This window comes from Coccinella septempunctata, chromosome 1 (genome assembly GCF_907165205.1).
Source record: "Coccinella septempunctata chromosome 1, icCocSept1.1, whole genome shotgun sequence".
Taxonomy (NCBI): Eukaryota; Metazoa; Arthropoda; class Insecta; order Coleoptera; family Coccinellidae; genus Coccinella; species Coccinella septempunctata.
Genome location: NC_058189.1, coordinates 38,368,908 through 38,396,764, shown reverse-complemented (window position 1 = coordinate 38,396,764; position 27,857 = coordinate 38,368,908). Strand labels below are relative to the sequence as shown.

Here is a 27,857-nt window from a genome sequence, read left to right as displayed (position 1 = left end):
ACAAAAAGAACAAATTTAGCTGGCGATATATGTGGGATCTCGGAGATTCTTCTTTATTATATAGAAAATATTTTCACAAAACATTGAGATTAATTCAAAATGCATACTCTGAATACCTGCATAGGAATTATCAGGTAAAATCATTCTTATTCTATAACTAAAAGTAGTCAGCAAGCCAATGAATCCATGAAACTACCCTAAATTTATTTATATGGTCTGTTTTCGGGAAGTATGGAATGACGTCATCAACGGCAGATTAGTCATGCCAACTTTACCCATCTTGGTATTAGCACAAAACCAAGCGATTTCTGACACTTTATGTTGTCAACACTATGCTACGTTGCCGGTGCACTTCCGATTTATTTCAATCCGTTTTTTTTTGTCAAAGAGTAAGCTTAGCTCTGGAGCTTTGGTTTTGGCTATCTTCGATTAATTTTCATCTGTTTTACTCATATTTCATTAGTCTTTTTTCAGAAGAATGTAACAATGTTATATTTTGATGTCATTTGAAAAGTTGTTTCTTCTTCTACAAAAGATTTCAGAAACAAATCCTTGACAAAAAATGCTTTCTTCTGAGTGAAAACTGCAAAAAACCAAACAAAGGAAACAATTTCGAAGTTTCTTGGTGTTCAAAAGTTAAGAGAGGTCTACATCGTTTTAGTGGTCAGTTAAAAAAGAGAAAATGAATATCTTACGTCAGAAACCACAAATTTATATGGGGTTTTCATTATAATTCAATTCGATCAGTTCGTCATCTGGGAAAGTCAAAAAAATTTTATTCGTCAAACTGAAAAAAAATTGAAAAAAATTTTAATTAAAGAACAAATATTCATTCATGTCATTGACTTTCCGAGGTAAAATTATCTCTTCTATATTAAGTGCAAACTTCCCTTTATTGATATTCCAGCCTTGTAAGCAATTTTTAGTAATCAAAACCCTAATTTGCCTGGGCTGAATAGGTTGTTTTGAAATTTGCCTTTGAATCCATCAGCTTGAGAGGCCCTTGATTGAAGTTTTCATTGTACGTTTCGAGCTGTGGTTTGAGCACCTAAGTTGCGAGAGTCATACTGCAGTTCATAAGTTTGGGCATGAGTGTGAAAATGCTGAAGCCCGTCAATTGATTTTTAATTGCCCTTATTTTCTGGGGATTTAATTGAGTCTTTTTCTACAACCCTTTCCATAATTTCCGTTTTGCAAATTGAAACATTTTTTTTTTTTTGTATAGGCATCGACTGCTATGGTCATTAGCCTAAGATTTACTTTACAAAATAGACAAAAATAAATGTATATGGACAATTTGTGACGAATGCAAGAATAAGTGAAGAGACAAACAAACAGTCAAAAGAGAACAATCAAATAAACCAGCAAGAAAATTACAAGACGTCTATGATTTTCATAGTTTGTGGTATACACGAATGGTCTTCAGAAATTCAATAGTGTCCCGAATACTTTCTTCTTCATGTAAATTAGGCTCATCTGTTATGTTGTGCAGTGAACGTTCACTCGTGTATTTAGGACACTCATATAAAATATGGAAGGTGCTAAGGTCTATGTTGCATAATTCACACTTTGGTCTTTCTTCCTTTTTAAAAATGTACAAGTGAGTAAGGGCTGTATGACCTATACGCAAGCGATGTATTCTTATCATATCAAGTCTAGGCAATGTAACAGATATATAAGGTGTCCGAACATCTTTCTTAAAAGGCTTTAGCTTTGCGTTGCAACTGCTCCATGCTCTCTGCCATTCGGAGGAAATGCACTGCTTTACCAAGTTAATCAAGTCAGTGATCTTTATAGTCTTCACATCTTTCTCATTTAAGGCAGCAGCGGTTTTGGCTGCTCGATCAACTACCTCGTTACCTTTTATTTCCGACATGGCTTGGTACCCAGATTAATTCTACTTCACAATTTTTCATTCGCAGTTCTGCAGACACGGATTGTATCTTCTGGGTGATAGGGTCGCTTGTGTAAATATCTCTCAGGGAGGTTAAAACACTCAAAGAGTCTGTCACTATTACAGATTTTTCTTTTTTATACCATAAACAGAAAAGTTGCGGCTAAGGGGTTAGAGAAAAACACTCAATAACGTTGTTGCCTTTTGAAGACGATCAAGTAGATTTGTTGCCTAGGCGCTCTAGATCTCCCTTTCTTTAACGTAATGAACACGTTTGAGAAACCTCAAGAGGAAATCAAAATTCTTAACTTCGACTTGTCATATTTTATTATAAAAACTGAGAACTATTTTTATCTGAAAAAGAGGTTTAAATATGCTCAATGACTCAGACTATTGATTACGAGATAGACAATGCTTCAGAATTCGGATATAAATAAAATATATATATACTTGTCCAAAGTCACCCACCCATTTGGGACACAAGTTAAAATCCATTGATTCATCAACTATCATATGTAGGTGAGTTGGGACGGTGTATAGATTGAAAAAATTATGATTCGTTGAAATTCGATAAGAAAATCAAATGATAAACCCCTATTTCATTTCTTTGGTGATATCTTAGTGAAAATATCGTAAATAATAATATCCTGAGAAAAATCGACATATTTCCTGCTGCCAATGCGCCGCGCCGCTTGTCCTAATAAGTCACCCTATGAGACAACAAAATAAATGAATGAGATCCGTATGGCCGTTTGATTTGTAAAAAACCTTTTTTATGACATATCTAATATCCCAATATCCCATGTATCTAGAAACAAAAATTACACATGCAAATAGTGAAACGTATGTACAAGGCACTAGAAAGTATAAGGGAAGCTTTTACTCTGCTGAATTCGTTAATTTTTCGCGTCAATTCAAACTCACTGGCCATGACGAACAGGAATTAATTGTTGAACTAACCGAAGAGACGCTAGACAATCTTAAGTCGGTTCGTTCCGTCATAAATGGTAAGAAACATAGAAATCTGCAAGAGGTGTAATCGTCCCAAGTTACAGGACCGTCCCAAAACACACGAATCAACCGAATATCAAAGGAAGTTGCGTGAGTTGCAAAATGGTGCATGTGCCGATACTTAAATGACTTTAGCCCGGTACTTTCAGCTGCGAATCTGCGAATAACTAAATTTATTCTATAGATAAGTCTTATTCTTAGGATAGGTAAAAATGCTGTCTTTTCACTTCTAGATAGTATTATTTATCGAATGAATCTGTCATTGAAACTTAAGACTAAAAGTTGATTTGTCATAGATCGAATGTTGGTACATAATTATTGGTTGAATTTTTTAGATTCTTGAAGTACGGTTATTCTTTGTGTAATTTTCTCGAAATATTTGCATTCAAGTTGGAATTAAGACAATTTCTACAATGCAGTGTCTTATTGTACATTAATCAGTGAAAGGTAGTATACCGTGTTTTTATAGAATTGTTATTGGTCAAATAATTTCATGTGAAAGCACCGAAATAAGGTATCCTTCAGATTTATTCGAAGGTGAAAGTACCGAGCCTTAAAAGGGATAGAAAGAATACAATTTTGTATGTATAGAACTTTTGGCATTGATGGTCAGTTTCAAGATAGAATGGAAAAACGGATGAATTGGAATGTGTAATTTTCCACTCTTCCTTGAAACGGAACATCAATGACCTTATCATCCTCACTCACTAAAGTTCTATACATTTCTTCATAAAGGATGTTTGACAAACTCCCCGATTATACATGAACAAATAAAAATTTACCTGCATTTTTCTACCAAATAGTAAATACCTAGGATATGAATTTTGTGCATCACACTTTAATCACTCTGTATTTCAATAGGGTGAACATATTGAAACCGGACATAGATCCAGTCTTAAACGTTAACGAGTAAAGTAAAATAACCATTTTATAAATTTCTACAAAATGTCTGAAACATTTTTGGAAACTGCCTACAAATGAAGACTAATTCAAGTATGTTCGTTGCTTTTAATACAAACAGTTGAATGAAAACAGCCGTAGAAAATGAAAAATATTTGTTAACGAAAATATCCAATTCATTTTCCTAGCGTTATTACGAGAATTGATCAGCATAATGAAAGAAATTAAGGAGTTAACTAACCAAAACCGCATGTCTATAGATAAAACTCCATAATGCTCGAAATTAAAACGAAACGTCTGCTCGAATTAATTTGAGAGCCAAAGCCCGATAATTACGATTTCCGCATCACGAAACGCAGTGTGTAGTTTGGAAAATTTCGAGCCTGTCCATTAGTAGATATGCATGACTCACATTAGCAAACATTCTTCTGCGGAATTGAAAATTAACATGTCGAGATGAATTAATATAGAATTAAAATGATCTTAATTTGATTGCGGATAGAATCGGAGATAACAGAACCTTGCCAAATATTATTCTTCGAACTGGGCGTGATGCAGGGTTCTGGAATCCCACAGCCAATGATCCCCTCTTGCCTAGGAATGTCGTACCATTAGACCAAAGAGTATCAACTTGATACTCTTTCAGTTTTTATTAAATTTATTCAGTTGGAAGATTATTCCCCTCTTGGGCTCCCCACACTATGCTGTGAATTTTCGAATGTATCTATAGTACCTAGCTTGTGAACGTTTTCAAAAAGACGCCAATCAATATTTATATTTTTCATATTAGCATGGATAATTAATTAATCCCAAATTATGACCTACTTTACCGTGATGCCGAAACCGCATTAACTTATAAAAATGTAAACATCGAAAAGTAATATAGAACACCGTTTCTACTGATCCTCGTTTGTATCGAGAGTTAATTAGTTGAACACAGAATCACAATCGTTGCATGAAATAACATCTGTGTGAGGGTATATCTTGATCGTGAATCGAAATATTTTAGTATGAAAATGGCTAGAATCATTGATAATGAATTGGAAGCCAGGAACAAAACAGAAAATGTTTTGTTTATTAAAAATAAAGTTCTGAAGGTTCACGCAATTTCAGAGTCATCTGGCCGATAGTTTCTGAGAACTTTTGTATCGGCACTCCACAACTATTTTCTGAATTTCAATTATATTGGATCCATACAGGATGGGCAAAATTCGATTTTAAAAAGATGGTTAACTTTCCAAACCACAACCCTCTATCTATTTTGTTATCAAGTTATAAGTGAAAAGTCATTTTTCGGCTGTTTGAATGGGAGCCTTTATTTCGTGAAGTTTCAGTTATATCGAAAAATAAATGTAACATTGTACAGGGTATCCCAGATTGCTTGATTTTGGCTGTTTCTGGTACTTCCAGACTAGATAGATAGGTGAAAACGTTGAAAGCAACCCTGGGCTCGATTTTCGTGAAAAGTCCATTAGAGGAAACCGTTCAACGATATTTCTCTTGAAGATATAACCTAATTTTATTATTTTGTCGGTTTCGAAAATGTGTAAACTTTTTTATTTTCGAAAATATCTTAAAACGATGAATACTTTCTACAGACATTTTTTCATTGGGAATACTACACTGTATTCAACATGTTTTTTATCTCCTGAAGTGGAAAAAAATAACTTCTTTAATTCAAATACGGATGGTATCTTTTTTTGATCTCATGTTATACAAAAATAAAAAGCTTTTCAAAAATGCATATATGTCGATATATTACTTCTTGTAATGTATGTGCGAAAATTTTAGTGAAATTCCCATTTTAGATAGAATTCAATGGAACCATTGGCCACAAAAATGTCCTCTCCCAATAAATCTCCATCGCTATCATACGAATTACAACTTCATTTGTTAGCTGAAACATCTATAAGGCCCGTTTGCACCAATCCCCCTTAAAAGGAGTACTTAACTAAGCCTCGTTTAAAGTTAATGGACGCTTAATTTTATTGCCAGTTGCACGACTGTGGCTTAACAGAATCTTAAGTAAGGGGCCCTTAAGTTTTTATATCTAGTGATATTATTTCAGTTTTTTATTTTGGTGCAACTTCAACCTAGTCCAATAAAGGCATTTCATTGGTTGGTCGGTTGCCGATGATCGTTGTCATTTCATTTACATAACTTTATTGTCCTGTCAGTCAGTGTCAAGGATATTATTATAATATTATCAAAGAGTACCAACTTCTTGTTGTTGAATTAGCATTAATATTGATAATGATAATGATTGTCAAATAAAAGGTACCTAAGTTTATATAAATACAACACTTTCTTTGTAAGGTCTTGTGTGAATTTGTTTTACTAATGTTGAAGAGGGACATGAAGAAAATGTCCTTATTGCCCTTGTTAGTACGAATATGGTGAATGATTGCCAAGCAGGTGGTGGTAATCTACAAAGGGAACTCGACTTCTCAACAGAAGAAAAGAGTTTTTTGCTAACTACAGTATGATTTGTGACACAAAATTGAAAATAAAATGACTGATGGTAATACAATAAAGGCAAAAGAAAAGGCTTGGTATTCAGTAATGAATTCATTCAATTTTCAAAATCCATTAAAAATGGGAAGTTCTTATCTTTTTCTAACAGAATTCACTGTATTCATTACCATAACGCGGAAAATGTCTCTGATAGCGTTTCTGACTCTGCTCTAAATCAACGCTAATTGTGACTGCAGTCTTGAAAATTTTATTTTTACATATCCCCTTACGAAAATATCCAAACGATTGACAATAGGACCATGGATTCCCATCCACAGATTGCCCAAATCTATGGCAATGCTTCTTTTTGGAAATAATCAAGAGCAAAAAATTATGAAAATTCATCTCATTCTATGACTTTTACAATGTATTGAAGTATTCTATGTCCACTTCATTCATAGAATAATGTATGTGAGACTCATAGACATAGAGACTGTCTAAGTCTAGACTGACAGAGAGAAACGCACGTCGGGCATGCAGTTGTCTTTTTCTAGAATTTCGATTGGTCCACACTCACCTCTATGTGAATAAAAAAGAGACAGGTAAATGCCCGACGATCATTTCTCTCTTTCTATAAAAAGCCAATTTCATGCTGACATTGCTCAGTCTATGTCTCTATGTCTATGGTGAGACTCAACAGTTAGTGATAATTTCACTTTTATGCTGATTTTGCCTTGGAGATATAAGAAAATCGAGCCCAGGACTCCTTTCAACGTTTTCACCTATCTAGTCAAGAAATTCAAGAAACAGCCAAAACCAAGTAATTTGGGATAGCCTGTGCAATCACTTGTTTGTGTGAAACTCAGTGACGTAGTCGGAGATTTCTTTCAGACCGCTGCTTCAGTTAACATAAACCTTATGTTTTTTTTACATATGTATTCCAGTCGCATATACTAGTACCTACCTATACAAGGTCATTCACCGCGATGGCCTATTAGACGTTTATGAATAACTTTTTTGAAACTTTGCATGTTGAGGTTTTCGAGAATGAACTTTGTCCCTAAAACATTTTCAGACCTCTTCAACTTACAGTACTTATTTCAAAGGGCACACCCAATATATCTTTGTATCGTTAGTTAGATGATTTGATGGCATTTTCAACAATATGCCACACCTAGGGTAATATCTCAACAATTTATGAGTTATTGGGATGCTAATGAAAAAAATGTTGAAAACGGGAGGTCACACTTTTTGAAATATTTCTGCCGGGTAAGTTTTTTTTCAATAAAATCATTACCGTTTTTAATTTTTCTATTATGTAGTATTATAAATATCACTGATTGCTGTTTGTTCCGAAAATGTGCAGAATGATTATGAGAAGATGATCAAGATTTTCAATTTACAACCTATATTTTTTATTGTTTTATTCGATTCTACTTAGGAAAAGAGAAAAAGAGGGGGGTTATCTAAATAAACCCTATATCTAAAATGGAAATTTTCAGAATTATCAAAGAAAAACTTGAAATAAGGGGAACGAAGCATTTTGAACTGCTTGATTATTTTGTTACTTCCGGAAAACATAGAAAAAAAATTAAAATTTGACTTTGCGATTAATAATTTTGACATTTCATGAATCAATATGCTAAACAAGCGACACTGAAAAAGCGCGCAAAAAGATTTTACAAAACCGTCGTTTATCCATATCCTGCATAATTGACAGATATCTTCTGGTCCGCATTCGCTTTGCTCACTGAAGGCAATCAATCTTGTGGAAATGCAATGGCATCTCCCGACGAGAGATATTCAGTGACATAACTAAAGGGGACATTTCAAATCGAGAATCGAAGGTCGCCTTGGCGGAAATGCATACCTTATATTTCGATGCAGCAAACCGATCGGCATTCTATTTTCGGATGGACAAGGTATCTATAGAATAGCGCAAGTTGTCCAGAATTGGAGTTATGATATCGGAACTCGTTCGATTGGAAATTTTACGTCAATCTGTACCTTAAGAAATTCTTTTTAATTTTCAAAATACGCACAGGAGTTCTTATAATGACTGACGTAAAAGATGGTTAGTAAATGTTACAATGAAAAACAGTTTCAACTTTGCGCAACGCCTTAGGGATTTGAAGTGCCATTTTAGTCTGTAGGTTTATATTATGTATACTATAATTCCTGAGTTCCCCTCCCATTTGAAAATTTTACCTGTTGGATTGCGGTATTTCTCACAGTGTAATTTGTTTATCGTCTACCTTTTTCCGAGGTCAAACTCTAATTACAAAAGTCAGCTTCAAGGTCACTGCATTGTCAAGTTCAGAAAATCAAATGATAATAATGGCGGTCGGAAGATGTCTCATAAGCTAGACCTAAAATGTCTAAACTGAAACCGTATACAGAACATTTTACGTAGGACAGTAAATCATCTCGGAAACTGTGTACTATAGAAAAAAATGTTTCAAATAAAAATTGTTAGTTGAGTGGATATACAGCTGTGTACTCGATGAGTTTAATAAAAAGGGTAATTGGTATTTCGAGTATTCATCTCGGTATTCATTTAAGGGGACAGAAAGTGAACATATATTCTTAACCTTAACTTCGAGGTTATTTCGAGGTCAACTTGATAATAAATGGAAAGTTATTTCCATTCTTACGACAAGTAATAACTAATAATTTTTTTCATCGGATTTAAAATATTGAACTAAATTTCATTTAAAGGGTTGGGAAGAATTAAAAATAATGACCATTTTTTTATTAATTTCATGTCATTTCAATTAATGTAGCCCGGTTTCGCTTGAGACCCCATACTCTGGTTGGAATATTTAAAGGCTACGGTATACTGATGAGTGGACAATGATCCCGAAACCGGTCTTCAGTTGCATTTAGATGTTTCAGCTCCTCTCAGATTTCCTTCGCTCGTTTATTTTTCAGTGAATACTTTATAAATATATTTTGAATTTGAAATCCGATGAAACAAGTTCAAAACAAAATATTATTTGAAACATTATTTCTAAAGTACAATCATGATTCTTGAGATAATTTAATGTTTTAAATTGAATTCCGCACCCTACATTTAGTTTCAGAGTATTTGTATCTATAATATAATCGATAGAGGAGTGCCATTTGAGATATTGAGGTAGCTGACTGTTTCCGGTATAACCAGAAGACACTCTTCTATCAAAATATTTTACTTGAATAAATCAGTGTCTTCTTCGTTACAAATTGTATGCTCTATATTGCTTCTTCGCTAGTTCTTTCAAAACATCTATAGATAATAGAATTTCACAATGATCTTGTTTTCTCTAGTTTCGTTGTAATTATTATAGAACGGAAAAAGAGCCTTTCAAAAAAATTTTATTAATACTTTTTTAACCAATAATTTGAAATAGAAATACTGATGGTAGGTACCAATTTTTTGGCATCAAAATTTAATATTTTGTTTTATTCTTTCGTTGATTTCTTGATAACCACAAGATTCATAAAAATTAAGACTGTGAAGATTTGATTTTCCGTGAGCTGTTGGTTGAGGCTAAGGGGTTGAAGAAAACACTAAATTTTATTACCAGAAAATGAGGACAATGGAAAATCAATTGACGGCATTTTAATGCTTGAGTTATTTTTTTGATAAAATATTAATTCTATTCCTGGCTCATGCCCAACCCTGTATAAGCATACGGGTTAAAGCTGGTATTAATTTAAACCAGAACAAATATAATGAAGAATTCGTTCATTCCACAAAAATAGCTTGACGAGTATTGTGCAAAACACACTATTTCGAAATTCAGGAAACCCCGATATTTTTCAGGTGTCATCTACGAAAATAGAATGGTGTTTTTCGAGGAAGAAGCGGAAATATACTGATGGTTCATCCCGTCCCTAAACTGAGAGAAGGTGATGCTCACCGGAAAATTGGGAATCACTTTAGTCGGTAAAGGTAGAGTGAACGATGTATTGCAATACTAATACATACAACGCAAGTCACTAACTTGGAATGAAGTCAGTAAATCGAAGACAGTTGTTATTGTAAATATGCTTGAACGGGTATCCAAATACTCCTAATGAAGTATGAATGTATACTACTGAGAACTTGAGGAGGGGAAGAAGAAGAAATAATCTTCTGTTGTGTGTAGATGCCACCAGCTTATTTAATTTTCTCCGAGATTTTCTATCTCTCTTTTCCCTTAACGCACGTGGGGACACACAGCTGTTACCCTTGAGTACTAGAGTTCTTTTAGTAAGAGATTGAAATAGAAGTTTTAAAACTGATAACGTGTTTCTTTTCAATAAAACAGGGAGATCCCAAAAATCCAACATATTTTACATTGTCTTCTTTTTGATGTAAGAACATCTCATACAGCTTGTCCTAAATTCGAGGTATGATGTTATCGATAATTTATACTCTATAATCTTCAATCGATACGATGCTACTCTCCTTGCTTGTTTTTATTCAACTTTTTAATTGACGAAAAATAATGATTAATACCTCTTGACATTCCATTTTTTGAGTTTCTGGGTTATTTCATCAAGTTCAATCAGGTTTTTCCATTTTCGAATGAGTTGATGTTTGTTGAATATCTTCTTAAGAGGGATCTACACAGTTTTAGTGGTCCGTTCAAAACGAGAAGATGAATATCTTACGTCAAAAACCACTAATTTATATGGGGTTTTCATTATAATTCATTTCAATCAGTTCGTCATCTCGGAAAGTCAGAAATTTTTTATTCGTCAAACGAAAAAAAAATAAAAACTGTTTTTCATTGAATAACAAATATTCATTCATGTCATTGACATTCCGAGATGAAATTATCTCTTCTATGAATTTCCCCTGAAAAAAATTCTTGAAAAGTCTCGCCATTGGCTACAATTCGTATCCTGGTGACGTTCGTTAAATGCTGCCACCTTTTCGACGAAAACGGAAACTATTGTAATTTTCGTAACTCTTTATTGTTCAAGTGTTCTGGCAACACCCCACATTCTGGTAGTCTTTGAATTTGATATTTGGTACGCAAATTATATGTAGTCAAAATTAGGATTGCCATTAAAAAAAATTCGATGACGTCATATCTCAAAATCGCTCGGTACTTAGTAGTTACGTTGGTCCAAAAAAAGTAGGCGGACCATGTTTTTGATTTACCCTAGTCTACAGTGAATTTTTAAGAACGCTACAAGTGAGTCAAAGGGATTGTAAATTTGAAGTAAAATTAAATCCATATATTCCGTAAAAGAAAGGGTGGAAATGATAATATTATTATCCTATATCCTGGAAAAAATGTATCCGCTGCTTACGTTGTACAACTGGTTGCCAAATTCGACACTTCTGGTTCAGTCTAAAACAAAAAGTGGGTGCATGAAAGAGACGAAGCGAGGAACGTGGCTGTCTTAGGTCATGTAGCAATGGATCCGACCTTTAGTACTAGGAAATTGTCCGATGTATCTAGTGTTTCACGCACAACAATAATGAGAATCTCCTAACAACATAAATTCCATCCTTATAAAAGATATGATTGGTTCAGGAACTAAATGTGCGTCAGTAATTCTTAGATGAAAATTTTCCTCACGCCTGGATTGGAAGAAGGGGACATATTGAGTGGCCACCTGGTCTAGCTCCACTGGGCTTTTTTCTATGGGGTCACCAGAAATCCAAGATTTACGCTACCCAGCCAAATTACATTACCAATCTTGAGGGATGTACGTGTACGTTTTCAGCCAAACTTATATTCCTGCATGGAATTTCCCATTCCGGTATTTAGTAATCTAATCATAAAAGTAACTACTCTTCCACTATTTTACCTGTCAGTTCGTTATCCATGGAAATTTTGAAGCCAAATTTCAGGATCAGATAGTACATACTCGATAAGATCTTCAACATGAGGTACCGCAACACCCCTCATCCCTATTCAAAATCAATTGAAGTCTTGATGTCACCCCGTCTCTTTTTTTCCAATTTAGTTGGTATTTTATGAGAAAAAAAGTTGAACTTTAGTGTCTATAAAACTTGTTTTCACAATCATTTTTGATGGTTTTTCAACATATTTCGATAAAAATAGCGGCGGGGTGACATCGGCGGTTCAATTCTTCATATATCGTAAATATTTTCATTGTGATATATACCAAAATTACGCTTAAATTCAGGCATAACTGAACAATATTCCTTCTATTACCTATCGCGTGATAATTTCTATTTTTCAACTGTTTCAGTTCGTAATTCAGGCTATTGCTCAAAGATGTGGCACATTCCCGTATTCTGGGTAGCATCCGTAAAGCAACCAATGTCGAGTGTCTTGATCCCGAATCGTATGTACTACTTCCCCTTAAGAGGGGTCGAGGGGTGTACACCGTTTCAGTGGTCAGTTCAAAAAGCATTAAGTTACCTCACGTCAGAAACCACTAATTTATATGGAGTTTTCATTATAATTCAATTCACTCAGTTCAGCATCTGCGAAAACCAGAAAAATTTCTTTTCGTCAAACGGAGAAAAATAGAATGATTTTTTCATTGAAGGACAAATGTTCATTCATGTCACTCACTTTCCGAGGTGAAGCGATTTTTCCAATGAGATTCCACATAAAAAAATTTCTCGAATAGTCTCGCCATTGGCTATAATTTGAGAACTACTGAAATTGAAAAAAGACGTTCGTTAAGTGCTGCCATCTTTTCGACGCAAGTGGGAACTACTGTAATATTCGCAACTTCTACTGATCGTTCAAGTTTTCTGACAACACCCCACATTCTGTTAATCTCTCCTCCCACACGGCTAATACAGATGGCGAAAGTCCCGAGGTACAAACCCCTCTTAAACATGATACGAAATTAGAGCGGCAATTTCTTTCAGAAAAAAATTTTCACGTCCTTTTTCCTTGCTAAGCATTGGCGCACCTAAGGAGGGAGAGCTCGTTATAAATGATAAAATACAAATATGTATAATATAAAATAAATATAAAATAAAAAAATAAAAATAAGTGAAGATGGGGTTTCGCATCTTGGCAGCATTTTACACGCGAATTTTCATCAAATAATTTGTTCGAATGAACACATGGGCGAATTCAAAAAAACCAAGCCAATATCATCAAAAATCTTCAGGGTTCTGAAAATAAAATTGCTTTCTATCATATTATGCAATTGAGTTTTTTCGCGAATTTAATAATGTACAATATTTTGAAATGAATGTTTTTGGAATGGTGAAGTAATCAAAGGATTCATTGTGGGAATAATTGAAAAATTATTAATCAACACATTTATACGACTTTTGTTCTGTTCTCTGTTTACGTCGGAATGAATATATAAACAATGGTTCGCGAGTACATTCTCGTTTCTATTAATTAATCACTGTCTTAATAAGTAGCAAATATGACCGAATATCCGGTTATTAAATTGATAATAATGATAATGAATTTTTATGAGATAAAACATTTTTCGAACAAGAACAATACAGGGTTCTGAAACAACCGGAGATAAAAAAAATATTTTTTTTTCTCAATAAACTTGTGGTACGAGATTGCCAAACGGAGAAAAATTGCGGTTACATAGGATGTTCAGTTTTGCCTAGGCGGACCTTAACTTAGTTTTTCCCTATGCAAGCCTATGTTTTTCATGAGTTATTTCGTTTTTACATCGAAAATTGCGACAGAAATTCAACTGTAAAATTTCCTTTATTTTCGATGTGAAAACGGAAAAATTCATAGAAAATATAAATTGCCATAAGAAGAAACAAAGTTGAGGTCCGCACAGGTATCATTTTTGTCCTTATTTTCAATAAAACGGGTCAACTTAAATTTTTTACACTTATTTTATTTTCGTTAATAATTTCTAATTCTATTCAGTTCATTTAGTGATTACTTACTGCCTCATTATTACAAGATTTCTTTAATTTGATACTCATATTGACGGGGTTATGAGAAAATATATAATCCGCAATTTTGTTGATGACCAAATTGGATTTTTTTAGTGTACCTACTCATTTCTACTAGCCAAGACCTCAAGCTTCATACACATCTTCAGGGGGTCGTGAAGAAATATGTCGCAATTTTTTTGGTGGCCATATTGTATTTGCATTTTTTTTTCTACTTCGAGTCCTTTCATTTGATATCCATATTGAGGGACTGGTGAATAAATAATATGTAATTCATCTTTTTATAGCGTCGGTCATCTTGGATTTACAATGATACCGTCCGTATGTTCCGACGTAATGACAAAGACAAAATTTCTGAATATCATGACAATTTTGCATCCTAAAATCATATTCATGGTTTGATAATGGCTGGAACAACCGAAACATATCATCAGTATGATTAAAATATATTATGGTTCCAAATATTTAAAGTGTTTCCAAGACCTTTCACTGCTCCTATACTCAACACTTCAAGAATGGTATTCTAGAAGATAATAAAAAGAATGGAACCAAACTGTGAAACTATCTTTAACACCTTTCGTTCGTCTAGTACATCAATTCACTAGACTTCAAATTTCAACCCTTCAAGAAAAAATATCACAAAAAGTAAAAAGCTTCTGACACTCAGTTCGCGGGGTACATATATTTTTTCGATTTCGAAAATGTGCCATAATTCCTTTATTTTCGAAAATTCTTAAAACGATAAAAACTTTCTGCAGGCACTTTTTCACCAGAAATATTCAAAATTGTACTAAGGGTGAAAAAAACTTTTTTATTGTAAATACGAACGGTATCTTTTTTTGATCTCATGTTACACAAAAAAATAGCTTCTAAAAAATATATGTCGATATATTATATTACTTCAATAGTCAAGGCAGGATCACCATTTTAGTGAAATTCCCATTTTCGATAAAAATGTCCACTCTCAATAAATCTCCATCTTTATGATACAAATTAAAACTTTCCGTTCATAGCATTTCATTTGTTAACTGAAGAATTCACTGTATTCAACAGGATAATGCGATAAATGTCTCTGATGGCGTTCCTGTCTCTCTGCTCCTATTTATGACTGAAATATTGAGAGATTTTTTTTTAATCAATCAAAACGATTGAGGTCTGGTGATCTTGCTGGCCAGGCAATAGGACCAAGCGTTCCCATCCACTGATTGCCTTTTTCTATGGCAATGCTTCTTTTTGGAAAGAATCTAGAGCAAAAAAATTATAAAAATTCATCTCATTGTATGACCTTTACTATTACAATGTTTTGAAGCATTCTATATCCACTTTATTCATAAAATAATGCTCGGAATAATGTATGTTAGACTCAGCAGTTGGTGACTATTTCACTTTTATGCTGATTTGGACTTGAAAATGTATGTGATGCATCGACATATACAGGGTTTATTTGAAGGCGAGCCTTTTTTTTCAACAGAAGGTAGAACTGATCAAAATGAAGCGTTTCACCAAAAATCACCTATACAAAACTTTCAAAATGATAAACTTGAAAACAAAATTGAAAATGATTACTGAAATAGATCCTAATACGACCCTAGATCGTTTGTTAGCTGAATTATCGCAAAGTAGTGGGAAAAAACTTATCTCCTGATATTGGCTCGTTCGATATTTACGTGGTAATGAAAATGGAAACTTAGGATTGCCGAATTGTTGTCATTATTTTTAAGTAACTTGAACGATTTTATGAAATGGCTCATTTCGATACCAACTGTCAGAGGAGACTTAGGACACAAGTGTAAAAAATAAAATAATACTCTCACCAATGAAATTCGCCTGCATTATTCACGAATTTTTTCACAATGGGCATCACAATCTTCTTGTTCGAACATTCCAACAATCGTTGTAAAAATGGGATGAAATGGGGAAACATCATAGCACTAACTAACTAACTAACAAAAGCGCTTTCAAAAAACTGCGTCGATTTTCAACATTTTTTTCACCCTAAATTGCACGACACAACAATTATGATTCTCTCAAAAGTGACCTGATACATCTAATCCGATGAACTTGGTACTGAACCATTCATTGTCCAGCCATATGTTTATGTTTTGTTTCGTTTTTGCGATGCCGGAGTCACCTTCCACAGTCCCGTACTTGAAATTCAATGAAATTTTGTCGAACTTCTACGGGTTGTATCTCCACCATCTTGGATATTTTATATAGACAATTTTTCGTTAAACGACTTATTTTAATGAGTTCTACCTTATGTCAAAAAAAAAGGCTCACCTTTGAAAACGTCCTGTATACAGGGTGTTTCATTAGTAAATGAACATACAGTAACCTGAGCTAGAGCTACCCTACGCGAGTCCAAAAAACCCATATATGATAGGTCTAGTCAATTCCATAACCGAGACACAGGGTGCTTCATGTATTCACCTAAAATTTGAATTTCTGATAACTTTTGAACCAACCGGTATAGTCGGTTGATATTTGAAATATATGATTCACTTGCACAGGTCGGTAGATTCACATTAAAATTTCCAAATAATTCCAGGTCTGTAATTGAAAAATATGGGACATCTTCTAAGGTAGGATTCAACACCCTGTATATCAAAATTTTTGAATTTGATGGAGATATTTGAAAAGAGCGGAAAATTTTCAATGAAATTCAGTAGATTTCATTGTCCCGCACGTATTTTGCTCAAAGGAAACTCCAGGGAAAGCGAAGTGAGAAATGTTTTCTTTGCTTATTTTGGTTACAATGTTACAAATCGTTCTCAGACCTGTGTAAGTGAGTCATATATTCCAAATATCAACCGATCATACAGGTTGGTTCAAAAGTTATGAGAAATTGAAATTTTAGGTGAATACATAAAGCACCCTGTATCTCGGTTATTGAATTCATTAGACCTATCTAATATGGGTTTTTTGGACTCGCCTAGGGTAGCTATAGCTCAGGTTGCCGTATTTTCATTTACCAATGAAACACCCTGTATATATATTTTTGAAAAGCTATTTTTTGTATGACATGAGATCAAAAAAAGAATGCATTCGTATTTACAAATACGAAGTTGTTTTCTTTCTAACCTGTAGTACAAAAGATGAACATAAAATAAAAAGTGTCGTATTTCCAGTTTTATCGTTTCAAGATATTTTCGAAAATAAAGAAGTATGGCACATTTTCGAAATCGACAAAATATCAAAATTTGGTTATATCTTCAAGACAAATGAAGATATCGTGAAACGGTTTCCACTAATGGACTTTTCAAAATCGAGGTCTCCTCTCAACGTTTTCACCTATCTAGTCTGGAAGTACCAGAAACGGCCAAAATTAAGCAATTTGGGATACCCTACACAATTTTGCTTATCCTATACATGATTTCATGGAAGGTCTATAATTTTTATTTTACTCATTTGCAAAGGTCCAAGATTCAAGATGAGAAACAAAATAAATCAGAAACACGTGAAACGCCAATGATAAAACACGAGTTTTCAAATCCATTCACAAATCGATAGTAACCGCAGAAGAAAGCGACCAGAAAGGAAATATGCATTTCCTTTCTCCAAGAAAGCAACAAAACAACACGCTCACGAGATTACCTTTTAACAAAACTCCAGTACCGAACAATGAAAGCAACAACAGCTATTATCCAATTAATTTAATTTAATTAATCACAATGCACGACGATTCACAGCTCGTTTAAAGTATTTTGCACTCTCTCGAATAGTACGGACGAACTGACGAAACTGTTGTTAAATACGAAGACGGTAGCTTTAAAAAAAACCTCGTTATCATCATTACTGCATAAGAGGCACAAATAAAATCTGATTCATTCGCGCGTCGGAAAGAAGCCCCAGAATTCGAAACGAACGGGAAAATTTTCTTGGCGTCAGACGGGAATCGAGGAAATTGGTTAGAAACCGTCGGAGATGCGATGAATCATCGACGAGTCGGGAGGTCAAGCGGGTAGATTAAGTTTTCTCCCATGACAAAACGCCAAAGTTCAACGAATTTTTATTTTTAACCGGGTTCATGTACGATGTGCATCTTTTATTTATGAATTTTTCCGATATTTACTTTCGTTCGACCGGCCGCCAAGGATCGAATGAATGGACTTTTCAAATAAACAATCCTCTTGGGGAAACAGGATTGTTTTGATAGGGTTTTCTGAGATATCACAACAACCAATTGTCGGCTCATTAGTGGAAAAAACGTAAAGCAAAATACTGCGAAGGACCCCGTTAAATTTTTGGCATGTGGTGGATTTTAACCTCCTCGATAACTGTACATGCTGGACAAATTTCGATGGTATTCAATGCAGCTCTCTAACCGTAAGAGCTGGGGAAAAGTGGATGGCAAGTTTCCGACCTCGATTTTCAAAAGATGGATAATGGACAAAACCGCATCCTTCTATCTTCTTTTCTTTTCAAGTTATAAGTGAAAACTCATTTTTTGGCTATTTGAATTGGTGCCTCTATTTCGTAAAGTTTCAGTGATATCGAAAAACAATTGTTAAATGTTACATTCTACAGACACATTTTCATGTAGACTGCAATGGTAATAAAGGTAATCAAAGATTTTTTCAGTCCGATACTTCAGTGATATAATAGTGACATTCATTTTTTGAAATATAAACCCTATGATTCTTGTATAGTACATATCCTACTTCCATATTTTTCTCAGAATATTTAATATACGACGTGCCTTTAATTGTTCTTCCAATAAAATAAAAACTAGTTCGGTCAAGTTGGCTAGTCATTTTCATTGATAATACGATAATGCGTATAGAACTTTATGCTTCTATGTTGTGTCAGGTGTGTGGGAGAGACTTGGAAGATCACTTCTATTCCAGATATTTGAAAACACGAAAAATTTTCCAATATTTAATGCATCACATTCAGGAAATTTCGTGAACCTGGATTCAAATGGATATAGCCATTTTAAGTTTTCACAATGAGCTGTGCCACCCACCCCCAGAAAAACAAAATAACCTTCAGAATAACAAGCTAAATATGCTCGTAAATATGTGACACTAGGATGTTACATCTGTTTTTCGATATAACTGAAGTTTTACGAAATAAGAGGCTCCAATTCAGAGTGCCGAAAAATGGATTTTCACTTATAACTTGAAAACAAAAGAAGCTAGATGCAGCTAGGCCACTATCCATCTTTTGAAAAGCGAGGTCGAACACGTGCCATCCATTTTTCCTTAGTTCTTACGGTTACAGAGTTGTCAATTCCAGCGAATTCTGCCCTCCCTGTACATGGGTACAAAGAAATCGTATGACTAGTTTTCGAGATTGAGTGAAACTAGAACTTTCGTCTCAAAATTTTTTAACAATTTCGAGAATTGACAAAACTCCCATGTACAGGGTGGGCAAATTTCGATGTTTTAGCACTACAGCTTTTAAACCAGTGGAGATAGACATAATCTGATACCCCATTCTCGGTCTCTTTTTCTGAGCAACAAACAAGAGTAGTAGTCATTTTTGTCCACCTTCTTTTGTTTTCGAGTTATAAGCGAAAATTGGATAAATGGCGATTTCCAAATAAATTTATATCTCCGCTTATACTGATGATAGAGTTCTGGAATTGAAACATTATACAGGCACTTTTTTAAGTAGAATCCAGTGGCGTGCTTGCCTTTTTAGCAGGATTTTTAATTACGAAGTTATGACCCAAAGTTATGTTTTTTTTAAATGGGAACACCAGATTTCTGTGCGATTTTCTGAAAGCTTAATTCTTACTGATTTCAAAAATATATAACATCATATAATTTGTATCAATATAAACAATAGAAAATGGTCAAAAACCTTTTTTCTCAATATTTTTATGGTTTCAACTTTTGACGAGAACAGAAAAATAGAACTTCCTATAACAATCAGTCTCCTTCCGGCAATGTCATTCTTTCTATACTTTTTACCAATTTTCACAAAATTTGAATCTTGGAGAAATTGAGTAAGAAGCATAGAAATGAAAGGACTAATAGAAGGAGACTGTGGTAATGATAAGATGCTACATTTTTCTATTCTCATCAAAAGTTGAAACCATAGAAATATTGAGAAAAAAGGTTTTTGACCATTTTTTATTATTTATATTAATACAAACCATAATATGATGTCATATATTTTTGAAATCAGTAAAAATTGAGCATTCAAAAAATTGCACAGAAATCTAGTGTTTCCATTTAAAAAAACATAACTTTGGGTCATAGCTCCGTAATTAAACATCCTGCTGAAAAAGCAAGCACGCCACTGGATTCTACTTAAAAAAGTGCCTGTATAATGTTTCAATTTCAGAGCTCTATCATCAGTATTAGCGGAGATATAAATTTATTTCGAAATCGCCATTTTTCCAATTTTCGCTCATAACTCGAAAACAAAAGAAGGTGGCCAAAAATGACTACTACACTTATTAGTTTCTCAGAAAAAGAGGCCGAGAATGGGGTATCAGATTTCATCTATCTCCACTGGTTTAAAAGCTGTAGTGCTAAAACATCGAAATTGCCCACCCTGACACTGTACAGGGAAATTTGTGATACCTGAACTACAACTTTTTAACTCAGCAAATAAACCTGTTGGAAAAAATCATAGTATGCCACTGGAAATTTTAATTTTGGCCTATAGCCCAAAAGACAAAAGAAGATAGAGGAGTGCAGTTGATGACATTATTATTTTCTCGAAAAATGACGACAGTAATGTGCAATGCATTTTCCTCTATCTCGTTGGGTTGAAGAAGTTTTAGTTCAGGTATCGCCAATTTTGCCAACCTGTACAGGTAAATTCGATGTTCACTGAGAGCATCTTGGTATCTATAAGACTTAAGATATCTTGATTGGTTCTTGAGTTACAGGGCGCTTCTGAAAAATTACTGTTTAAAATAGGTATTTCGCAATATCTTTGTCCGAGATATCACTTTTTCAGTGATTTTTATGTTTTATGTGATACTCCTAACGTAAATAAGGGGTAAATAATGAAAACTTTCAGAGTTATGAAGGAAAAACTTGAAATAAGAGAAACCATATATTTATCTTAACTTTAAATTCATGTTTCCATAAACAATTTTGACATTTCATGAATTGTGTATGGATTCTAAACATTCCCAAAACAATTTATTAGGTAATTCATGAAATGTCAAAATTATGAATCGAAGCATCGAATTTTAGTTTCCTTCTGTGGTTTTCGTTATTTCAAGATTTTCCTTGTTAACTCTGAAAGATTTCATTTAAGGTTAGAGTTTATTTAAGTAACCCCTCCTCTTCTTTACGTAGAGAATCGACTCAAATATTAAGATAATGTAGATTATAATATGAAAATATTGAGTTTTGATGAATTCGATTTATCCAGTTTTATGATTTTCTAATAAACATTCTGTAAATTTTCGGTCCAAACAAAAAGGGGTTATAATACTACATCATGGCAGAATTAAAAATGGTAAAAAATTCTTGGTAAAAAGTCGTCAGCAGAAATATTCAAAAAAAGTGTGACTTCCTGTTTTTCTCTCAAGGCAAAGATATAAGGGGTGTGCCATTTGAAATAAGAAAGTAGCTGTTCCTACTACCGGAAGTTGCATTGGCCTGAAAATATTTCAAGGGGGAAACATCACTGTTGAAAAGCCTTACTTGCAAATTTTCAGCGCAAAATTGTTATTAGTTTTCCCTGAACTTCTTATAGACCATCACGATGAATCACCCTGTATAAGTCATAAAAATAACAATATACAAAACAATATCTCAAACAGAAAACAAAAGATGAAGAACAATACTATTTGAAATAGTTATTTTTTAAAAACAAGTCCAAAACAAATCAAAATAACTATGATCTGCTTTCTGATCTTATTATTTGAAAAAAAAAAAAGGGAGAGAGACCTCGAAGGTTTTTTTTCCAACTCTTATCATTCTAGACATACTTTCAGTAAGCATCGAATTTGGTTCTACCATCCAGCTTAGTATTAGCAGAATAAATGGACGTTTTTTCAATTCTAGGAATTACTTAATATTCTGAGCAGAACGCCTCACTTTCCTACTTCAACAACTTGTATACCCATAACTAGGCAAGTTCAAAGTATTGAATTGATTAACCCTGTGTTTTCGTTAAACGAAATTTCCAATGAAAATATCAATGAGAAAATGAACAAACTTCCAACGTCACTTAACCGGAATCTGATATTATCAAAACTGATACCTCACACAAAAAACATAGATCAATGTTGACTCTCCAAACATAACAATCCCCAAGAAAACACCGCAGTAGGGTCTACACTCTACACGATCTCGAGCAAGTGTGTCACACATGCACGGTCCGAGTTAAATCAAATGGGAATGAGTAAAAACTTACCGAAAGAAATGCAACTTATGCGGGTCACATACTGGAAATCACACAGCCAGTCTGGTCGGCCTGTAAATAGAAACCATCGTTTTGAATTCTAAACAATTAGCTAATTAACAGAGGCCGAACGTCACTCATCGGCCGAGGAAGAATCAGCTGATAAAACCTGCGACTTTCTCTCAAAACTGACACCGTGAAAAAAAGGCGCACTTTTACGCGGACTTGAGTTACAGAACGATACGAAATCGTATACATATATATATATATATATTTGAGTTATTAATAGTTTCTGAGAACACCACCAACATTCACACTGAAATGGCACAACGTCATGAAGTTAGAAGCTAAGGGACACGGCACACTGAAGGATCAAATGCGGTTTGTGATGTATTTATAACCTCAACGAAACTGAGTGTTAAATTAACAACTGAGAATTAGGAAAGTTGAATATGGGAAAAAGTCATTCACGTTTAGCTTTAGAATTTACGGTTAAGCCGCCGATGTGCAATTTTTAATTCAATCTCCAATATTTGTTACCCCGTTTCCCAGGGTAAAACTTTGGGCTCGCTCTTTGGACATGCTATTCTTAGTAATGCAACTGTTTACTCGCAGAAATTAGTACTATGCGTTTATATGGATACTAGCTTGAATCCGCTTCGCTCGCGAAATATTTCATTATAAAACGCTTGTAAATAGTGTGTTTTCAAAGGTGAGGCTTTTTTTGACAGAAGGTAGAAGTCATCAAATTAAGTCATTTCACCCAAAATTATCTATATAAAATATTCAAGATGGCTGAGCTGCAACCCCGAGGATTTCAACAAGATTTCATAAAATTATACAAGTACGGAACTATGGAAGGTGTCTCCGGCTACAGAAAAACAAAACAAAACGTGTTTGAATGCAACAAATTAATGCACGTTCTGACAGCGTTAAAGAACATTGTTCACTCCATGAAAATAAATGATAAGCTTGATCTAAGGGCACCGTTATAGATGTCATACAGTTGTCATTAGTTCTTTCAACCCACGTTTATTTTTAATTCGTTCCCAAATGATTTTATTCCATCGGGCATAATAGTTTCTAAAGTTTAGGTAAACCTTTTCTTCGCCATTCCCAAAAAACATAAACTTATGGCTGGACAATGAAGGATTCAGTACATCCGAATCTGATTATTTGCATCAGGTCACTTGTTGGATTTGGGGTGAAAAGAGTTTAGAAAATTGGGCCAAAGTGCTACTATTGTTACCCTATTTCACCCCATTTTCAAGACGATTGTTGGAGGGTTCAAACATGAAGAAGATTGCGATGACCATTGTGAAAAAATTTGTATATTTATATATTCTTTTGAATTTTATTGGTGAGATTTTTTTCATCTCTCATTTTACTTCCAGTTACTGAATATCCTCTAATTAAGGCAGGACGTCTGGCTGGTCAGCTAATTGTCGATAATCAGCAACAATAACATTAAAAATTAATAAGCATGTAATAAAAACCCTCACGACGAATAAAATTGAATACCAACTTAAATTATCGAGAGATCCGAGCAACCTTCCTGAAAATAAATTGTAAAATTCTCTATTGCCTAGATTTAGCTAAGGCCTACGACGTTATCGAGATACTAGTCCAAATCGATGTTATCAAATATCATCACGTGACACTGTGCTCCCGGGAAGATTTCATTTCTTGTCTAAATTAGTGTTTCTTCAACCTATCATATCTCCCCAAATATACGTTAGAATATAATGTTGTAATGAGCACTTTTACCAGGAATAAATGTCGCAGATAAGATTCACATTCATTTTTATACTTATCAATTCCGTGTCAGTCAAAACTCCCCTGCAAATGGATCATTATTTTGGATTTAACTGAAAATGTTCGGATTGGTTATCCTTGAAAGCTAGATATATGCCATCGCGGACTTTTTCGTAGAACTTTTCGAGCTCTACGAAATTGTACTTTATTATTTTCTTCTATCTCTTATAGTTTACTCAGAGTCGGCCATAAGAGCCTGAAATCAACGGCTTCATTCATGATGAATATTTTTCGGTATCTCTTCATTATATCGGAATGATTTTGACACGAAAACCTAATCGAATAAATTCACTACAGTATAGTGAAATTCCCATCACAATCGGACGTCTGGTTTTGGAGTCAAAGACAAACAAACAAAAATCCAAGGACATTCACATTATAGCTGTATTCGGGTTCGGCTTTTGGACGGTCCGAGGATGGTTCTAGAACTGCGCAGAGGATTTAATACTAGGGAGCAAGAGTTTTGCGCAGTCCTAGAACAATTCTCGGACTGTCAGAAAGCCGAACCCGAATACGACTTATATATAATAGTAGTAAGCCTGAAAACAATTGCATGACAATGCGAAGTAATTCAGTGTAACTAAACATTTGCAACAACAAAGTACATGTCTGCGACTGGCCTAAGCCATTTGATTTTTATTATAATAATAGCCAAAAAATATTTCCCTCGTAAATGCATATTTAACAAAATATAGCAAAATACTAAATTTTGATGTTTAATTATATTATTATATTTATTCCTATAATTGTTGGCTTTAAGTAGTTAGTTTTCCAACATTTTTCATTTTTTAGTTATGAAGCAAACATATAGTATTTTAAAAGGAACACCCTTTGTGTTATTTAGATAAGATAAGATATTTCTTTATTTCAGATAAATTCTAATTACCTAAAGAGTTACAATAATCTCAAACTTAAAGGAAATGACGTCTCAAAATTTTAGTTCACTTTAGCTTCAAAATAGTCTCTGAGGTTGTATGGTTCCAATGCAATCAGTAGATTTTCAACTTTATTTCTGAACGATTTATAATGTGTTATACGTTTCATGATATTTGGTAATTTATTGAAAGCTCTGATACTCATATTATAGGCAGTGCTCTTTTTAGTTAGGTAATGTTAATCTATGAGTGGGAAACATTACATTTAAATTGCTTGTGTTGTAACTATTTACATTTTCAGATATGAAACTTCTCCTATTTGTATGTAAGAACATAAGGCATAAACAGTGGAAATTCCTCTAAATCTAAAAGTTTCTCTACATGATTCCCTAAATTATTTGTATTTTGTAAATTATTCGAATTTCTCTCTTCTCAATTATGAATATTTTCTCCAAGTTTTCGTTTGTTTCCCAGGTAATTCCATTTTTGTAGATGGATTCAAAGTTTCCGAAATATAATGTTCTTATGGTGTGTTCATTCATATTGGGTTATTGATCTTAGTGCAAAGCATATTTTACTCAATTTCACTGAAATTATTTCAGTGAAATTGAGTAAAATATGCTCTCAGAAATTTGACGCAGTTCGATAGTGGGTAGTTACAGTGTGATAAGGTTAGGTATAAGGTTACTGAAGCTTCCTTTACTGTCATTTTTTAGTAGGGTTAAAGGAAGCTTTGAAATTAAAGGTACTTTAGGTTTGATTATGAAACCGGCTGTTAAAATGACAATAAAGGAAGCTTTAAGTTAAAAGTGACTTTAAATTTGATTATGAAACTGGACGTTATAAGGATAGGTTCGAACAATTTTTGTGAATAACAAAGAGCAATTTTATTGGAGAGTTCTTGAACTTTTTCTCGGTTTTAAATGGCGTATTCCAAGGTAATTATTTCAATGTCAGGCAGCAGAACTCATCGAAATGAAATATTTCAGAAGAAATTTTATATAGGGCCAATTTCGTCATTATAAAAATTTTGTATAGACGATTTTTGGGAAAACAATTCATTTCGAACCATTTTACTTTCTGTGAGAACAAAACCTAACTTTCAAAAACGTATTTTATGAATATGAAATATGACGAAATATGAACTTGAGAAACCCCCCAAAAAAAATACGAACACATTGGAAAATTGAGTGTGTGTGAGGACCCTTGAGCAATGATACCCGAATATAATAGTCTCATGTGTATATTCTATTTTTGTATCATTGGACTCTTTTCCTAGTTTCGCGTTCGCAAGGTTTTTCACCTTTTTTTCTGGAATCTCCGACGCGCGAATTTGTTTTTGAGGAAATTCACTTGTTGCTACTGATCGTTAAGGATGTCATCAGATGGTAATTCACCTCTCAACCTGCTAAATATCCTTATTTATATTCCTACTACTCATGTTGGTAAAATTTATTCGGCTTGTTTTTCTGAATACCCAGCAGTATTCTTTCGTCAAAGTCAGAGTGAAAAACGTACAACATGACTTCAATTCCTGAATTTTCATCCTCCTTACCTGAAAGGGCAAGTACTTATAACTCCTTATACAGGGTGTCTCTCAATGATTGTACTTGTACAGCATTTCAGTGCAGATCCAGGACATTTTGGGGAGTCTGGGTCAGTGTTCAAAATATATCCTAACTAGATTCGTTTATAGATACAGGTTGTTTTATGTTTTATGTACCTTGATCAGGATTTCTTTTAACTTAAAAATTTGCCCAGTCGTCGGTTCTAAATGATCAACATCTCTTATACAGGGTGTCCGTTATCAATGTCCAAATTGAATTTCAAATTGTTTTTTCTCGATTTTTTCAAAGGTAGCACCCTGTATTTTATTCCATGATGATGTACACAGTTCAAAACCTTAAATTTTTTCCGAAGTAACCTTAGGATTATTTTCACTCCTGTGTCCAGCAGACACGAAAAATGACATTTCAACCAGAAATTTAAGGAATAATGAACATAATAACTAACGGATATTTTAAATGAGTCACACAATGAAACCAAACTGAATGACCAATTTTTGAAAAACTTTGAAAACCCTTCCAAAATCATAATCCTTGAAGTTCAACCTGAAAATGATGGTTTGATTGTGTGACTCATTCAAAATATCCGTTAGTTTGTAACGTGGTTACTCGGAGAAAACTAATCTCGAGCGCCAGCTATTCTTTTAAGGAAGAATAGCAAACCTACCAGAGTAGCTGCTAGTCGGAGACAGAGTTCGCTGTTATCTAGGGTGGTAGCGATAACGAAGAAGTCAAAATCGAATTATGTAAAAGTTTATTCACAACTTCGGAAACTAATTATATGTACAAGGGAGATATGTGTAGGTATGAAATATGAGTGATTCTATAAGCGAACATACATTCGGGAAATCCTATCCGGTCACGAGCACTTTATGAAATTTATACCGGGTGCAGTGAAAAATTAAAGGTTCAATAAAAATGCGCCAACCAGAACTGACGGAATGAATACCAAGGACCTGCTACACGGTATCGGGATGCAGCTGTATTTCTCCGGAAATAAAACACAACCAGGGCGGATCTATTCGAGACTTTTATTCTCTACCCCAAGGGCTATAACGCGCCATGACTGACAGAAAAGAAGAGATTTCGGATTCAACACTTATGACGAGGAACGCGGACAGGGGGGTTGACGAGACTTTCCCTTCAGTACCCCAAGGGCTTGCGCACCATGACTG

The 27,857-nt window shown here is 34.0% G+C and overlaps 1 protein-coding gene across 12 annotated transcripts in view; it reads right to left on the bottom strand.

Moving 5' to 3' along the window:
• The window catches only part of LOC123312276 (F-actin-monooxygenase Mical), a 112,287-nt gene that overhangs the window by 67,393 nt on the left and 17,037 nt on the right, over window positions 1–27,857 (bottom strand). For 9 of the 12 annotated variants that reach the window (XM_044896677.1, XM_044896628.1, XM_044896682.1 and 6 more), the window contains one exon: window positions 22,440–22,499. The exons of 2 other annotated variants lie outside the window; for them this stretch is intronic. The gene's annotated coding sequence lies outside the window, so the exon portion shown is untranslated. Of the gene's footprint in view, window positions 1–17,702; window positions 17,859–22,439; window positions 22,500–27,857 lie in introns of those variants that run through there. One more of the 12 variants, XM_044896667.1, reaches the window with a different exon arrangement.